Raw genomic sequence first — 15,036 nt, 5'->3', positions numbered from 1 at the left:
TTATTTATTTGACATCTATTCATACATTTTCCTTGGCTGAGCAAGCAGAATTACAGATTTTAGGATACACACTTTGCATTATAAAATCCAATACTCTACTTTAGGGCTTCTAAATGAAAACCATCTTGAGCCTACTCAATCTAATTGGGAAAGCAAATAAAGGCAATCAAAATGCAATCAGTTTTATCTCCATGTTATTCTGCAACACCAAGTAAAACCCTTCGCTTGATCCAAGCGGCCCCATTGAAGGGTTCAGTGAGGCCACCTGGAATGGTGACTGATAAGCACTAGAGAGTTGCCGGGGCATAACTTGACCATAATTAGCATTAAGCGGATGCTCATTCACCCCAGTGCAGCATTCTAATTTATGGATTGTGCAATAAAGGATCAACTGGTTGTGCAATAATTCCAATTACGCTTGTGATGCTGAGTCACTGAAGGAGAAGAATGAAGAACCAGCCGCTCACAGAATACAGTAATGCAGACAGTACATGAGATAAAACACATAACGGGGAAGGTGTGAAGGAAGACTAATAATAATTCAATGCTTATTCAATTTGTGGAGGTTAAGTGGGTTAACTTTTAAAGTTGGCAGTGCAGAACCCTTTAGTAACGTATGAACACTGCAAAATGATTTGATATCCTTTCCAACCGAAAAGATATGAAAAGCTTTCCACACATATTAAAGAGTTAGTCTGACACAAAATGAAAATTCTCTCATTATTTACTCATGTATTATTTACAATCTCATGTCTTTCAGAACTTTAATGTTTTGCAATTGCCTGAAAGCGTTTGCAGCATTATTAGATTACTGTTGTTAATTTCTGAGATCATTACTTGCAGTTGTCTTCTAAATATTAAAAGACACCGTATGAAACAATAAAAACTGTCGCATACTTGGTATATTGACATGGTTGATATAAATAATTTATCCAGTGCTTTAGCTAGTGTCTTTTGTTATTGCTGTCATGTCCACCCACAGCAGGAAGAAAATAAAGTGTACATAACATCTCACTGCATATTTATTATTATTATTTTATTAATTTATACACATCACAGCTGTACAAAGCTATAGCCAAAGAAGGTAAGCTACAGTAGAATCATTTCAGATAGAACATTATTACAAACCACAAGCAAACATCCATCCTCTCTGAGTCACTTCTTTTCCAAATAGACATTTGGCATGAACTGATGGAGGCCACAACTGACACCAAAGTAAGTGAATAAGAGTAAGAAAGATGATTAAAGGATTAGTTCATTTCCAGAATAAAAATTTCCTCATAATTTACTCACCCCTAGGTCATCCAAGATGGTCATGTCTTTCTTTCTTCAGCTGAAAGGTAAGGTTAAAAATTAAGGTTTTTGAGAAAACATTCCAGGATTTTTCTTCACATTGTGGATTTCAATGGGGGTCAACGGGCTGAAGATCCAAATTACAGTTTCAGTGCAGCTTCAAATGGCTCTACACAATTACAGCCAAGGAATAAGGGCCATCTAGAGAAACAATCGATCATTTTCTTAAAAAAATTAAAATGTTTATACTTTTTAACCACAAATGCTCATCTTGCACTAGCTCTGCAATGTGTGTCTATGACTTTGCGCATTACGTAACCCCATTGGAAAGGTCACGCATGGTTATTCATTCGTCTCTGTTCTCTGGTTCAATAAGGTAGTGTAGGTTTCAAAATTGTCTGAAGTTGTTTTACCTTTTTTTGTTAGATGTGTTTGAATTTTTTACATGTTCGCTTTGTAAACACTCGGTCAGTACTTCCGCCTACGTTATGCATGACCTTTCCAACATGATTACGTAGTGCGTGAAGTTGAGCTAGTGCAAGACAAGCATTTGTGGTTAAAAAGTATATAAATTGTAATTTTTTTTTAGAAAGTGACCGATCATTTGCTAGATAATAACCTTGATTCTTTGGCTGGGATTGTGTAGAGCACTTTGAAGCTGCATTGAAACTGCAATTTGGACCTTCAGCCCTTTGGCTCCCATTGAAGTCCACTATGGAGAAAAACATTAGAATGTTTTCCTCAAAAACCTTAATTGTTAAAAAGCAAAAAATGTTCAAACTGTTCTTTTATTTTGTCTTTAATAATATAGAAGGTGCTTAGGAGTTACAGCAAAGTGCCCTTGTCTTCGTCCACATACATTGTGTGGTATTGTTCATTCATCTCTATAGTGAGTTCTGTTGTGTTTGTTTGTTTAAACATAATACTTTGTCATAAACGGTTTTATAATTAAGGCCAAGAGTAAATCAATCCTAAAATCAAAATTAGGACATAGTTGAGTGCAAATGATCATTCTCATTCTAATTGCAAAACTTAATCAAATGTGACTTTTTTCCTGTTGAGGCCATAATCCAAAAAACAAATCTACCAAATGTAAGGGGGGAACTATGCTATTAGGGCATACTAATATTTTTTTAGGATTATATTATTATTACTGGATGTTTATTTAGATAACTGTTCTTTGAATAGCTATCTTGAATAGCCTTTTCCAGATAATGGCAGACCACATCCGGTAAATACTGCAAAAGGAAATAATGTACAGTGGATGATCAAAATTAGAGAACAACCTACAAATTCCTAAATTTCAAAGTCACTGCTTAGTCCTATTTGAAGGTATTATAACAGAAATAGAAAGGCTGTTTTTATTTCGTAAAGTAATTGTACTATAAAGCACAGTATAAAAAACCTAAATGAGATATCTGAACTCGGAAAGAACGAGTCGTCTCGGGGAGTGATTCGTTCAGTTGTGCACGCGTAACATCCTATTAGGTTCTGTACTGGAATTAGTTCACCTGTTTCGAATCTTCAGGTTTTTCGAGTCGTCCGTTCATCTTATGGGGTTGTCACGGGATGCTGATTTTGCAAAAATGAACGAAATGACTCAAAAAAAAAAAAGATTTGTTCATTTTGCTGAACAAGACTCAAAGGTCCAAGTCGGTAAAATGATCCGAATGATCCAAACTCTGATCAAAATTAGAGAACACCTACAGATACCTCCAAATTATTGGTGTTAATCTGGAACCTGGTGCTTGTATATGAAAAACCCTATTTAACTGGCAACATTCCTTCAATTTTTACTGAGATTGCAAAATGGTGGGTGACTGAAACTTTACGACAGGAGGTTGTCAAGGCAAATACCAAAGGGATGACCCTTTCAGCCATTGCAAGAGAATCTGGTCATTTCAGATCTGTGATTTACAGTGACACTAATTCCACGTAAGACAAATGCATGAGAAGACAGGATAATGTGGAGACTCTCAATGGGGAATCAGTTCAACACTGCAGTTGGAATTGCTTGCTAGTTTAGTACTGAACAGGGTATGGATCTGTCTTGGCATGTTTAAGAGAAGTCGGACTGAAAGTGCACTCTGCAGTGACCAAGCCTCTCATCAGCAGAAATAATCAAAAGGCTATACTCATCTTTGCTGGGCAGCATGTTGTGTGGAGAGAGAAGAACTGGTCCAAAGTTCACTTTAGTGATTAAAGAAAGTTTAACTTATTTGGGTCTGATGGAGAACATTTTGTTTGGCATCAAACTGAGGAAAGACTGAACCCAAAGTGTGTAAAGAAGTCAGTGAAAGGTGAAGGAGGTGTCATGGTGTGAGGGATAAGTTGAGACTCTTATACAGCTACATGGCAGGGTGAATTCAATTGTTTATAAGAACCTCCTTTAGCAACATGCAGTTCTTTCCCTGCAAGCATCTCATAATCAGCCTGCAATTTTTATCCAAGACAATGCCCTCATCACACTGCAAAACAGGTAAAGCAGTTCCTTGAAGCCAAGAACATTGAAATAATGAAATGACCAGGTCAGAGTCCCGATCTAAACCAGACTGAAAATCTTTGGCTAAGAAACCCACTACTGTCACCAAGAGACTGGAAGAAGAGTGGACCGAGATCACACCAGTACAGTGAGGAAGTAATGATGTCCTGCAGCCGCAGATGTGCTGAAGTCATTCAAAGCAAGGGTCTCTACACTTCCCAATAATTTCTGATAGCTGTAACCCTCCAAAATTTTAAATGTAATCTTCGTTCGTGCTGCAGTGGCTATAGACTTGTTGAAATCAACGTCACGTCAACGTTTCGTCAAACGTAACAACGCTTCAGAAAAAAATAAGTATTAGATTGTTCTCTAATTTTGATCTGTGGCTCCAGTTGGTCAGTTTTCATGGCCCGATCTACACCTAACAAAGTCTCTTCGTCAAGGGTATTTCATGCCTTTACACCGCATTGCATTAAGAAAGATGCAATACTTTTGGGAATGCCAAAGCTGTGAAAATGAAGGGTCAGACACTGTCTCAGAAACAGTCCAAGATTAAGAGGCAGTCAGACCCGAAAGCTTTGCACAGTTCAAGTGCATAACGATACTGTCTCTAACTTTTGTGTCAATTGTAGGTATTATAATTGAGCCACCTTCTGGCCTTCTCTACCCCTTCACTAATGAGAACATTCCCTTATTATTTTCTGCCTCAAGTCTATGGTGTGGTTGTGTAACATACATCTGCATTCAAGCACTAAAATTAAAGCTGATGGAGTAACACTTGAACAAATCTTGTCTTAATTTACATGGACAGCATACAGCTGTTCAGGACAGCTTAGTGTGTGTTAATTTAACATGTCCTGATTTTACATCTCCTGACAGGAGGTCATAGTGATACTGAATCACATTGCTTTCACTTCTTATCTGTTTGTTGGAAATGCCTTAAAGGAACAGTTCACCCAAAAATACTTTTGTTATCATTTAGTGTACTTACACTTATGTTGTCCTAAATCACCTGACTCTGACGTCTTTCCAAGGAGCATAAAAAGGGGGGGGGGGAGGATGGGGGAGCATAATGTACTGGTTTCTCTTTTAACATGCAGTCACAATGAATGAGGACTGGAGATTTCAAGCTTCAAAAAGAAATCAAATTCACCATACAAAAATGATAAAAGTGGTTTATATGACGTGCAGTAAATTTCAAGTTGTTTAAAGAAAAACAATAGTTTTACCAGAATACAAATTCTCATGGATTATTTTGGATTCAAATGGATTCTTAGGCTGAGTCTACATTATTCCAGATACATTTGAAAAAAGTGTTTTCATTTCAAAACCCTCTCCACCCACACTAGTGTTTTCCAGAAATTTGCTTTAGTGCGCATGCGTACACAGCCTCATAATAATTCTTCTGGCAGGATCAATTTATTTAAGAAAATATCTCATCATTCACTGATACATCCATGTTGTATACATTCACCATTATAGTCTGATCTAGAACGCAACTGCCCTCATGTTTTGCCAAAAACAGTGATTGGAAGTAAACGTTCTGTCATCTTTGCAGGACTGTAATATGAAAAGTGTACAAAGTAACATATCTTTAGCAAAAGTGTGAAAGTGAACAGCACATTACAGGAACAATACCGGTATAAACTTAAATATCTGTTGGTACAATATGTGTCACATGACTAAACATTACTTAGTTTTCATTATCCACACTACAGCGCAAAAACAGCATTTTGAAATGTATCCACTTTGGAGACCGTTTTTAAAACGTTCCATTTTCCTTGCCAAAAATGCGGTCTCGGTGTGAATGAAAGGCCAAAATGGAGAGAAAAAGATGTGCTTGTGGCCCCCAAATGCATGTCCTTTGTGGACAAAGAAAAGTTCAAATCAAAGAGCTGCTGGTAGTCATTGACTTCCAAATTTTTTTTTTTCAGCACTATGGAATCAATGGCTACCAGCAACTGTTACTAACATAAAAAAAATCTTCTTTTATGCACAACAGAAGAAAGAAACTCTTATGCTGGGTGCACACCAAAGGTGAAGTGAATATTTTCATCCCTTTATAGCTCTAGATTCCTCACGGGATGTTTTTCGTGTCACTTGCGCAAATAAAATCATGCTTTCCTTCATTTTCTAATACTACCAGAAGTGTCTAACTGGACCTGTCAATACATTTTTTTAATTGCATGGAAGATGCGATATTGTGCGTTTGCGGCAATATCGTCACCTAATTTGCGTTGCTCAGTGTGATCTACTTGCGTCTTTGCACTGACTTTCTACGTAATCTACTCACGCAAATAATTAAATTAGCTTTTGGTGTGCACACACCATTACAGTTTTGAACAAAAATGAGTAAAAAATGAGTAAATTATGAAGATTTCATTGTTGAAAGACGTTCATTTACAGAACAAAAATTTACAAATAATTTACTCACCCCTTTGTCATGCAACATGTTCATGTCTTTCTTCAGTCGTAAAGAAATTATGTTTTTTGAGGAAATCATTTTAGGTTTTTTCTCCATGTAATGGACTTCTATGGTGCCCATGAGCTTGAACTTCCAAAATGCATTTAAAATGCAGCTTCAAAGGGCTCTAAACGATCCCAACCAAGAAAGTGTCTTATCTAGCGAAACGATCGCTACAAAATGAGAGAAATCCTAAAATGTTTTCCTCAAAAAACATAATTTCTTTACGACTGAAGAAAGACATGAACATGTTGCATGACAAGGGGTGAGTAAATTATCTGTAAACTTTTGTTCTGTAAGTAAACGTCTTTAAGACTGTGTCTTAAAGGTGCAGTGTGTACATTTTCAAGTTTCATATAGGTTTATTCAGTAAACCAATATTGTTACTTGTTCATCTTTGTGTCAGTGTTTTATTCGAAAATACAACATAGTGACGAAACACGCTCCGTAGAGCAGTTTGTCTGTTTAGGACTACTGTAAAAAAAAACATGGTGCCGCAAAATAGCGATTTCTATGTAAGGGAACCCGCGGTATATATGTAGATAGAAATTGCTCATTCTAAGATAATAAAAACATGACAGTTCATGGTATTTATGCACCTCTGAAAACATAGTTGTGTATATTATATTGCATTTCTGTCAATAGATCCTCCTAAATATTACACACTGCACCTGTAAGAATTAATTTCACCAACTAGCAAGAGGTAATAAGTGTGTTACTTTCATATTCAGAGTAGACCAATCTATCTTTTCGTAACTGAATTAAAAAAGTTATGGTCTTGAAAGTTAAAAAAAAAAAATTAGATTAACTTTTTAAGAATTTATGCAACCGGTCCCCTGATCATTGAGTCAGTGAGTTGAATTTGAGAACTGGATCAGTCAAATCTGTGAATGAATCATTTAAACCAGCTATGTGAATGGAATCAGCTGATTTGTTAAAAAGAAACAAATTAATAATCAAACATTTCTGCTGCTCTCCTGAAGACGCCAAAGAGAGCAAAGGCAGATATCTAAAAGATTTTTTTTTCTCTGAATTATGACATAATCTTAGCTTGTTTCTTTTTTATGGTTTCAGAAGATTTTGGGTACAACACACAAGGGCCAATTTTATGACCGTTTTATGGTGCACTTTTGTCATTCTAGAGTGATTAAGCTTGATCAGTTCCAGAAGCAAGAATAAGCATATGATTATAAATTGCGGCAGAAAAAAGAAAAGCACTACACTTTTTCAGCTCTGTACTGTATATCTGTCATACTGCCACTGCTACAAAGAAATACATTTTATTACTGTTGTACAGCTTGATCCTTATTCATACAAGCTCAGGAAAATAATAACCAAACCCAAAAAACAAAAGATGCCTCTTCTTGAAAACTGAATCTTTCAAATCACTCATTTATTTTGGATTAGCCGAATCTCACTGGCAGATGGTTGAGATAAAGATTTGGCTTAAGAAAGCAGCTGATCTCATGTTTTGAAAACCAGAAGATCATGTCCTGTCACTTCAGTCTAAGTGTGGCCCCAGAGAATAGCTATTTTTTGTCACCATGTTCTGATGGGTTCCCATGGGCCCACTCGTCTGCCTCTCCTAAAAACAGCTCTGCTTATGTTGACATAACCTCTATCTTCGGAAACAAACACCTCATCAGAGGCAAAAATCACACAAACGATTTCAGGGAAGCAACTTTTGACAGGACTTCGAAACAAACGGGTAACAAATTTGCTGATCCATCGGCTAAGCGAAAAGCTTTGTCCCTCGAGGCCTCGCTATTGCTTTGTACTCAGAACGCTGGAAAGATCCACAGCAAACTCTCCAAAATTAATCCCACAATAGGCAACACTTCTAATTTTATAAACTAGCCACATATATCATCTTACATTATTCAGTGCTATTTGTGATATATTTTATGTAATGCGTCTACTGTAATATCTTACTTTCAGATTCCTTTCACCTTTCAGCGGTGGGCTTTTGTTCCTCAGCGGCTGTAATAAAGAATGTCGTCTCGACATGATAATTCATCATGTAGATTAGTCTCCATATACAGAGCGCTTCTCTGGCTGTGTTTAAAGTATCTACGTTGCTGCAGTACGTGGGTATCTGTGCTCTCAATGCAGTGTCAAATTTTGCTTGCTCTGGTCTTAAGTTTTCTTACCTCTTGAAGCAGGCCTACGAATGTGTCACCCGATAATTAATTGCTGGTTGCTAAGGACTAATCATGACTAATTGCCTGTCCAAATTTGTCTCTCTATCACAGCAACATGTACAAGCTTGTCTCAGTCCTCAGGGCCAGCAAAGAAGCCTTTGGTTATCATAGAGCAAAGATGGGACACCTATGTGTTCCTGCTTAAATGAGAACTCCATCTCCAGAATGACAGTTTACAAATAATTTACTCACCCCTTGTCATCCAAGATGTCCATTTCTTTCTGTCTTCAGTCGTGAAGAAATTATGTTTTTTGAGGAAAGCATTTCAGGATTTTTATGCATATAATGGATTTTATTGGTGCCCTGATTTTGAACTTCCAAAATGCAGTTTAATGCAGCTTCAAAGGGCTCTAAATGATCCCAGCCGAGGAAGAAGGGTCTTATCTAGTGAAACGATCTGTCATTGTTTTCAAAAAAAAATAAAAATTTGTATACTTTTTAAGCACAAAACCTTGTGTAGCACAGGCTCTGGGATGCACATCCACAGTTTGTTCTTGAACGATTCATTTATTTTGAACGAATCTTTAATGTGACTCGGGAAGAACGAGTCGTCTCGGGGAGTGATTCGTTCAGTTGTGCATGCGTAACATCCTATTAGGTTCTGTACTGTAATTAGTTCACCTGTTTCGAGTCTCCGGGTTTTTCGAGTCATCCGTTCATTTTATGGGGTTGTCACAGGATGCTGATTTTGCAAAAACGAACGAAATGACTCGAAAAAAGATTTGTTCATTTTGCTGAACGAGACTCAAAAGTCCGAGTCTGTAAAATGATCCGAACTTTCCATCACTACTACGAATCGCGTCTTCGAATCACCACAAGTTCGTCTGTGTACTCCGGCTCAAAAAGTTAGAGTATGTCGAAAAACTCCATGTTATTTTCTCCTACAACTTCAGAATCGTCCGACATTGTTGTACCTTTTTGACTTACTTGCCCTTTCTTAGTCTTTGCGCGTTCGCTTTGTAAACAGTGGGTCTGTGGTTCCGCCTACATTCCGCATCATCTTTCGACGTGATTCAATAGTATGTGAACGCGCATCCCAGAGCATGTGCTACACGAGCTTTTGTGCTTAAAAAGTATAAAAAAGTTTATTTTCCAAAAAAATCACTGATTGTTTCACTAGATAAGACACTTTTTCCTCGGCTGGGATCATTTAGAGCCCTTTGAAGCTGCATTTAAACTACATTTTGGAAGTTCAAAATCAAGGCACCAATGAAGTCCATGATATGGAGAGAAATCCTGAAATGTTTTCTTCAAAAAACAATTTCTTCACGACTAAAGACAGAAAGACATGAACATCTTGGATGACAAGGGGGTGAGTAAATTATTTGTGAATTGTTGTTGTTCTGGAAGTGGACTTCTGTTTTAACTTCAATAGCTGAAATGTGTAGAAGAGTCAATGACATGACAATCTTTTTCTTGTCATATTATTCAAAAATACACTAAAATGCAATTCACACAAGCGACAGCTTAATTTTACCACTTCTACTATGCAGTTCGGTGTGTGTTGTGACTTACATTACAGGAGTTTTAAGGACATTCATCATAATGATATTAAAATATGCCATGGTATATAAATATATGACTTTGCTAAAATGTGAATCTATCGACTTCAAGCAGTGCAGCCGTGTGATGAGGCCTTTGGCCCTCGTTTTTATTGAGAAGAGTTGCTTAATGAGGCTAAACATGGCGGAGGTGTTGGACCATAATGGGGACGGATGCTGCTCTGTCTGGAGGAGGGGGAGGCTGTTATTATAATTGATAGCCCTTGCCGCTCACTCCCATTTCAAAGTTCATTAGCAGCGCTGCACTCCTCACGTCAAGCTTTCGCAAGGTGCTTCATGGTTCTCTCCAATGCAAGAGAGATTTATGGACCCAAGATGGATCATCTGGGCTTTAAAAATACACTAGGAAATGAGATCATGGGCTCGAAATCCCTCAAGATCTACAGTTCCCTCTCAGTCCAACTTTCATTTTTGTCTTACTATCATTGCTTTCAAATGAAGCAAAGCTGTTTTTTACCCCCAGAGAAATACAAAAATACTTCAAACGCATTAAATGGAGCAGAGAGATGATAAAAATGTCATTTAAAACAGTAACATTGTTAACAATGTTTGGTCAGATGTGCACGCTTCAAGCAAGTGATGGCGGGGATACACGTTAACTCTTTTTATGTATACGTGCCATCTGAATGTGCTGAGGTGTGAGGTATTATAGACAGCAGACAGCTAATTATGGCTCTGTCAGTGTGCTGGTGGGGAGGTCACAGGGCCAATTCTGATTGACAGTAGAAGAAGCTCATTGTGTCTGATATATGGACTATACATAGAGTCCCTTTTGTGTGGAGTTTCCTGGACTCTATTTAAAGGAACAGTTCAATCAAAACTGTATTATCGCTCATGTAATTTCAGACCTGTGTAACTTGCTTTCATCTGCAGAACAAAAAAAGATATTTTGTGGAATATTTCAACCATTTTTGATCATGGGTCAGTATCACTGTAGGGTGACATTTGGCGTCCTGTACATAAATAATAATTTGCCATGATTACTTAACATAAAAATGACTATGAAAGGGTGTGTTATATCTGGCTAAATTTTTATATTCATAACAAAAGCATTACTTGGCTCTTTAGTTACTTTTTTTTGTGTAGGAGGATGCATGTTATTTTGCTATGTCCCATGCACTGGTCATTAAATTTGAATGAGAATAGAATATAGTCAAATCATAATATTTTAAAATGTAGTTCTTCTATTAATATTTTGTTAAATAAGTGATTACTCAATTTGAGTGTATTGACCATTTGGTAATAAAAACTTTTTATTTAATAACAAAAGAAGAGTTTGTCCATGTCCCTTAAATGGTTGTCCACCCTGTCGCATTGGGGAATCTGCCGCTTTAATAATAGGCCATCCCCTTTAGTGACATCAGGACAACAGTTTTTTTGTCTCTTCAGTGGCGAGAATTTCAACGGCTGAGGTGACTAAGTTAGTGACTTTTCAATTGACAAATATTCTTCGTATGAATGTACTTACTTGTTTTTCCTAAGCTTAACATGTCCACCATGCCATTAGAATACAGTATTTTCAAAATATGTATATTTAAATATACCAATATCTCTTTAACAACCAGACCAACTATTTAGCTAGTCACAGTTTGTTGTAAGCTAATATGCTAACTGAAGCTCAAAATGTCCACCCTGTCATTGTTCCAAAGTGTCCACCCTGTCGGCCACTTAGACTCAATAGAGTGGACATACACATGGCAGGGTGGACATAGCATTTGTTTGTAGTTAATATTGCTAAAAGCTGAAATGAATGGGGGGAGGGGAGGTGGGATTATATCAATGTGATTAAGAATGTAATTATATTATTTATTATTATTATATTATTTTTTTCTACATTGAATAAATGTTTCATTATCATATTTTGTAATGCTTTGTGTTTTCTGCTTTATGTGTCCACCCTGTCATGTGCTGGTCCACCCTGTCATCTTGACATTTTAAAATAATATTTTAAATAACCATTCAATCATATTTATATAAACCAGTGTGTTCAATAGCTAAGTGTACAGGCTATAACATGCAAACAAAAAAACTGCATCCAAATATCAGTTTACACCAAATAAGAAAAAATACATGAGCTTCTTTAAAAACACATGGTTTAAATAAACTATTTTATGTATTTATAATTTGAAAGTAAACAAATAACCCTGTTTAGGAAAGGGACATTATACCTTTCAGAAAATATCATTTGCATCTTAATATTGCAATGAAAACATATTTAATCTAATCTAAATATGACAGGGTGGACATATCTTATAGTTTATACTTTGAATAATGGCCCATAATTATCTAAAAAAAATGTGGGAGCTCAGCTAATATGTTTTTATAGTACCAAAATATGTGGTGACATACATGTGCGTTCATATGATCTTTTCGTCACTGTGCACCATTAGTAATTACTTCAGCTTGAGGAAAAGCTACTTATGATGAACTTGGATACATTGTGTGGAAGCCTGTATTTATTTGATCCAAAATACAGCAAAAACAGTAAAATTTGAAATATGTTTACTATTTAAAATAACTGTTTTCTATTTGAAAATAGTTTAAAATGTAATTTATTCCTGTGATTTCAAAGCTGATTTTTTAGCATCATTACTCCACTCACATGATCCTTCAGAAATCATTCTAATATTTTTCAGGCCTCATTTTTCAGGTTTCTTTAATGAATAGAAAGTTCAGCTGAACAGCATTTATCTGAAATAGAAACTTTTGTAACATTATAAATGTATTTATCATCACTTTTGATCAATTTAAAGCATCCTTGCTGAATAAAAGTATTTTATATTTTATATTTTATTTCAGATAAATGCTAATCTTTGAATCTTTCTATTCATAAAAGAGTCCTAAATGTATGTATTATCTGTTTTAAATATTGATAATAATAATAATAATAATAATAATAATAAAAATGTTTCCTGCAAATAAATGTTTCAAAGCAAATCAGCATATTAGAATGATTTCTGGAGGATCATGTGACACTGAAGACTGGAATAATGATGCTGAAAATGTACCTTTGATCACAGGAATAAATTACATTTTAAAATATATTAAAATAGTAGTTATGTTAAATAGTTTTGCTGTATTTTGGATCAAATAAATGCAGGCTTGGTGAGCAGAAGAGAATTCTTTAAAAAAACAAACAAACATGAAAAAACTTTTAACTGGTAGTGTATACATATTTTTTACTTTAAATGTTTACTCTATAATTTTATGGTAATGTTCTGGCAACCACAACTGGTTTGCAATGACATGAGCAAATATTGCATAATTTTCTTTTTTTCTATTTGTAGTTATAATTTAAGATTCAAAAAGAAACTGTAATAAAGTGATATTAATGGCTCCAGCTGCTGTGTCTTAATGTTTAAATACTGTTGAAAGCCAGCAGAGGGATCTCACAAGATCCCACACAATATATAAAGCAATAACAAGCTGTAAAAGCAAGACCTGATGTTGCACTTGTCATAACTATTCATTTAAAGCATCAATGGTGAATGAAATTAGCTTTCAAACTTTGGTCTGGTAGGCAGACAGTATTCATTACAATGATAGATAGTCTGAGCATCTCTCTTCCTCTTTTTCGCTTAGTTACATAAATTTCGACTCGGGGACTATTTGTATCAGGTTGATGCTTTCTCTGTTTGTTTTTACGATCAATAATCTAGCAGGATCATCAGTCTTACGTTACATAGACAGTACTACATGATTGGAAACAGGACAAAAGATCACTGAAATTTAACATGCACGAGCAGCGAACGAATCGTTCATGATTCAGTATTGCAATTATGGACAATAATAAATCATGCCCTCCTTTTTAATGAGTACAGGACGTCTAAGAAATCCCTCCAGCGTACTGAGTTACAACACGACTGACAATTACTGCAGTCTCCTAATCAGTTTATCCATTTCCAGAGAGCTATTGTTTTAAAATTATCTTCAGTGACATATGACATTTACGAGAGAACTGAATGCCACTGAAATTTCCTTCCTTAAGCATCAGAATGCATTTTTGGAGAACATTACCTATGAGTAGTGTGTTTTATAGCTTTATATTACTTCAATCTACATTATATTATTCAGGTAAAGGGAGCGACGGTTCAAAGTAATCTTTTACCTCAAATATTTATGACAAAATCCAATAATAAGTGATTAGAATCACCTCTTTTTCTTGAATACCAGCCATGCTAGTCAGTCAAAGTACCTTCCAAGATTATTGCAGCAATAACTGTTTTAAAAATGCATCTTTTGTATTCTTTTAGCAAAAATTCAGGGGAAAAAATGAAAACAAAGTTCAAGTATTTGTCAAAAAACAGGAAGTGGCAGTTCAATTTAGTATAAGCACTTTTCCTAGCTCATCAAATCTGAGCAAATAACACTTAATTTGTCATTTTCAAACTCGGATGCATGCAGATATATTACATTTTTACAGTTGATACCAAAGCATAAGTTAAAAAAAAAAAAAAAACTGGGGCGATAACCATTCAAATGGTAATAATATGCACATTTAGGTACTAAAATGTACCTTTAAGGGGTACGATTTAGAGGTAAATAATAAACTTTTAGCTTTTGTACCCTAGAGTACCACCCTAGTAACAGCTTTGTGCTTTTTCTCCTGAGAGTGATCATAAAAGATGCCACATCCATGTATTGTGTTTTTGTTTTCCACAGCTCACCCAGACCTAGTGATGTCACTGGAGTAGAGTCACTTTTTCCATTAGTGCGGGTCTGTTTGCAAGCCTGGAGTGTCATTGAGTGACATCAGTATTCCCATCCAGGCCTGGGAACCCTTACTTGGAGCTAAACCCCTCTCAGCCATGCACTATAGATCTGTCACTGACATCACATGTCCTTACAACTAAGCAGCAGGCCACACAAACACAGGTAGGTCTCTGACTCTCATATGGGATAAGTGATGGTGTTATGTTGACGGAAAACAATGAATACCTTTTAGACAGCTGTCGGACTGTATTCAAGGGCAGAAAGCTTCCCAATAGATTCAGCTGTTTGTCAACAGTATAATATGACAGTGTGTAAAGTTGA

This window comes from Labeo rohita, chromosome 6, assembly GCF_022985175.1.
Source record: "Labeo rohita strain BAU-BD-2019 chromosome 6, IGBB_LRoh.1.0, whole genome shotgun sequence".
In the NCBI taxonomy this organism is placed as follows: Eukaryota; Metazoa; Chordata; class Actinopteri; order Cypriniformes; family Cyprinidae; genus Labeo; species Labeo rohita.
This window is presented reverse-complemented; position numbering follows the sequence as displayed.